This window comes from Morone saxatilis, unplaced genomic scaffold (genome assembly GCF_004916995.1).
Source record: "Morone saxatilis isolate NCDOM2014 unplaced genomic scaffold, NCSU_SB_2.0 Contig15, whole genome shotgun sequence".
In the NCBI taxonomy this organism is placed as follows: Eukaryota; Metazoa; Chordata; class Actinopteri; family Moronidae; genus Morone; species Morone saxatilis.
In genome coordinates this window covers 9,939,710-9,944,138 of record NW_023339707.1, presented here as the reverse complement: position 1 = coordinate 9,944,138, position 4,429 = coordinate 9,939,710, and the positions used below count along the sequence as shown (strand labels likewise).

The 4,429-nt window shown below is 42.9% G+C and overlaps 1 protein-coding gene across 1 annotated transcript in view; it reads left to right on the top strand.

Moving 5' to 3' along the window:
- The window catches only part of LOC118324473 (forkhead box protein J3-like), a gene marked incomplete in the record, with an annotated part of 47,336 nt that overhangs the window by 10,961 nt on the left and 31,946 nt on the right, over positions 1 to 4,429 (top strand).

Below are 4,429 nucleotides of genomic sequence, written 5' to 3'. Positions count from 1 at the left end.
TCGTATCGACGAGTTTATAGTCTCTCCTTACTTTCATTACAAATATCAGCGACTGCAACTGCAAGTTGTATCAGCTGTAGCTTATTAATATTAATTCTATAACTTAAAGAATCAGAAGTGGGAATTAAAGGTCTTCATGAGTCCACTCCATTCCGAAACTAGACCCAAAACCTGAGTTGAACTGACTGAAAGTATATTCAGTCTGATCAGGTGTGGTAGGGTCTCGTTTTACTGCTGCAGATCTCGGGTCCGTGCGTGAACATGTCTAATATTCTAGTGGATCCATATGGATCTGTGTGCGCTCCAGCTCTTGTCACGTGGTTCCTCGTAATCACTGTGGGAGAAAATATTTTAGGAAGTCAGGAGCTTATAGAATACATTTATGCTATTAAATGACAATTAGTTTTTTGGAATTTGTTTCACAGATTGTTTTTTGAAGCCTATTAAAGAAATCGGATTCAGCCAGCGGATTTGAGACTGGATTCAAATTTGATCAAATGCTAACAAAACCTTGAGTCTTTTGCTAGTGTTCAAAATGCACAGATTTGATCCAGTGGTTGCCTTGAAGAGCATAGAAACCTTTTAGTGAACCAGGCATGATTGACGGATGCATTTGGTCTCATTCAGACGACGTTATTAAATCCTTATGTAAATGTAGCTATGCAAATCCTGGCTAATGTGAGCAGAAAGGTGGCTGTGTTATTGGAGATGAATGAATAGATCCCTATGGTTGTGTCTTGGGGATTCTCTACCTTATTAGTGAAGAAGGGGATGGATATAGTCCTTCCACTGACACATCGAAAAGGCTGTCTGCAAACTATCAACCAATTCATCTCTCTGAGAGCGGAAACATTTTTCTTCTTCTCTCATTATTTCTCTCTTTCACTTTCTATCTTCATCTCCCAAGTACTTGCACTTCACTAAGCGCCCCCCCCCCCATCCTCCTCTCTCCTTCCCTCTCTTAGTCACTCACTCCTCTCCTTTCTTCTTTCCCTTTCACGAACCTGTGTTTGTTCCCCGTCTATAATCTTCAACACGCCATTCCCTGAGCAGAGATGCATGCCAGAAACGGAGACAAAAAGGTTATGATACAAGCCAGGTTGTGTTGGCAGAGCTTCTTACCTGCATGTAGGATTCAATCAATTCGTTTTCTGTTCGGAGAGAGAAGATAGGGGTTATTAAGACCATTCAGCCTTTCTCTCGCTGCAGCTCATGAGTGCCTTCTCCTGCTGGTTGTATTTGGGTGCCAGGATGTTTTAGTATCCCATAATTACACCTCTAGATTCATTGATTTGTGTGTGCGGCTGCATTCTAGTAGCATCATTAACGCACAGTACTGATGGCATTGTGGGTATATTTTCACATGTTCGGGCATTTGACCATAATACGAAGGCAGAGAGTTTGCCGTTAGATATCTAACCCAGAGTTGTGCCGCTTTCCACTGAGGCCAGGGCCATATAAACAATTCCCAAAAGTGTTCATATTTGTCAGTGGAGGAATATTTGACAGAATCTGCTTTTTAAAGCACAGCACTTAAAAATCCCGTTGGTGCCTTCTGTTTTTGCCTTCTATGGAGATTATTGCCAATAACGAGACAATCTGTGGTGAAAAAAACCTTCTCACGACCACTGATCTGTGCATGAATTGATATTTTAGAGACATGTAAAGTAACAAATTAGGCACTCTGCAGTGCTTTAAGGTAAAGTGCAACTTACATTCCTGCGTCTTTTGAGAAAGGGCTGTAAACTTTTGCTTCCTGGATGACCCGACTCAACACAGTGGGGCTTGTTTTATACCAGCCATGGCCGTCACAGGGAAAGTTACATAAGTCTGGTTCATTCCAGTTCAGGTGATTGCTGTCAGCTGTACACAGTGGGACACAGACACAGAGATTGTCTGGCTGCCACGTTTGGCAGACATCGTCGGCTCACACACACACACACACACACGCGCGTGCGCGCACACACACACACTTTGAAATGTGCATTTTCTGAATGTACCGACTAAAGGCGAACGCTTGAGCTTTCAGAAAACACCTCGTACACGGTGAGTTGTGCTCGCCGTCTCCTTCACCCTCCACCACACATGCGTGTACACACACAAGCTCATACACCCACAGAGAGACTCCCACTCAGGTAGGCAGTGTACGTGTGCAGTCTACAGATTACACACGGGGAGCTCAGTAGGAGAGGAGAGGAGATGGAGGGGGGGGCGAAGAGAGAGGAGACTGTCAGAGAGCAGAGGAGAGTTTTACTACCCAGCACACGCACTCCGTCTGCTCTGTATGATAATGTGAGAGTGCAGGAACGGCAGAGTTGAAACCAGGACAACACACAGTCATACACACACACTCTCACACACACACACACACACACACCTACACACACTCTCTCACACACACACCCCTCAGCTTCCATCCTTAGAAATCACACAAATACATACACTGGTCCACAGGCTTACTGCATGTGTTGCAGCTACACACACACACATGCACACGCACTTCTTGCGTGCATTAAATAGCCAATCTAGTTAGCTGTTATTATCATGTAGTTTTCCAAGGTTGTGAGATTTTTGCGTCTTTGTTGAAAATGAATATGCAGCGCTCTTTTCATCTGAGAAGTAATGAGGAAAACCTTCCTCTGGAGGTGTGGAGGAGGTTTCGAATCTGAAAAAATTAAATATATATATATATATATATCGTGAAATTAAATAGCACACGCACGCATAAGCCATTTGTTTATGGAGCTTGTTGACGTTCCTAAATTCATCTTGTGTAACGTGCATGCATAGCATTTCCGTTTTTAAAACAGGAATAAACTGGAGTATACAGGAGGGGAATGCAAACAGCGTTGCATCGGGCTGCGTAATTTTTTTTGTATCACTGGAACAGCATTATCTCCCCTATGTTATCTTTACCAACCTCTCCCTCTCTCTTTCTCTCTGTGTCCTACGCGGTGCACCGCTCTACTTTCCCATGCCCTCCAAAGCCCCTTCGCAGCCCCTTCACACCCACGTGTCCCTCCTCTCCCCACCTTTACCACAACTCATAGTGAGTATGTGGCGGGGGAGACCAGACCCACATGGGGGTTTCTCTTCTTTGCTTCCTGTCTTTGTCTCTTATTCGTCAGTTACTGTGTAACAGTGTGTCATGACATCCGTTTTTGTTTTTTTGAGAAGATCTTTTTTTTAACCCAATCAAAATTTTAAACTCTTAAAACTGACCTACACCACATGCAACTATTACTTTTTTTATTAACTTTTATTTTTGTGTTTTTTTCCTTTTATGTTGTGTTATAATATTTTATAGTGTACCCTTGTTCTGCTTTAGGTTGTTATTGTGCTAATTTTATGTCTTGGTGAAATAATGTTTTCAACCTTGATGTCTAATAAAATGATTTTCTATTCCACTTCCAGTTTTATTCTATTAGGTCTTGAAATGATTAGTCGATTTACAGAAAAAATTTGGTAATGGATTAATCATTTAAGTCATTTATCAAGCAAAATATTAACTAGTTCCAGCTCCTCACATGTGAGATTTATTTTATACCATTGTAGTATATTTGGGTTTTGGACTGCAGGTCTGACAAAAGGAATTAAAAGACACATTTGACGCTGGAAACTGATATTGATGGGTATCGTCTACTATTTTTTTACATTTTAAAATGATGAATATATTATGTATAGATTAATCTGTATTCTATGCTGCTCCATTCTATTCAGGCTGAAGATAATGGTGGGAAATGTTGCTTATTCAAAGCTCACCTCACCATAATATTATTGAAATGTGCAGGCCTTCCCATTATTTACCACCTGAAAAGGCAGTCTAGACCTGTACCTTCACCAAATGGCTTGTTGCAGGCTGTGCTGCTGACTAACCTGCTCTCTTGCGACCCCCGTCGCCTCAGGCTAGCTCCCATGCAGCCAGGCTAATTGCCTGCGAATTAGCAAGGCCTAATGTGACGTTGTAAAGGGCAGCGCTACTGCAATGGCCTTTGGCCTTTGGCTGAACACCACATGTCACAGACAATCACCTGATATGAATCAGCGCTGGGCCATTATTCTGGCTCCAATCCTCCCCTGCCTGCTCTGCGGGAGATCTGCGACTGAGCGCGGTGGAGGTCGGCTCAGTGTGTCAAGTGTACTTACATATGTGGAGGGAGGCTGTTGTCATTGGCTGCTGGGAGTCATTGTGTGGCGGTAGCTGCACTGAGGCTCCTAAGCTTATGTCTTATGAGCACAACTGAAATTTCCCCACTGCACTGTGCTTGTTGTGATTCAGCGTTGAGACAATCTGTGGAAGATCTGTGGAAAACACAGTGTGCAGAGTCTGTATATCTACCATATGCAGTGCTTGTATATATGTGTATGGCTCTGTGTACATGGTGACGTTTTTATGCGTGTACAGCTGCTTACTGTGTGTGTGTGTGTG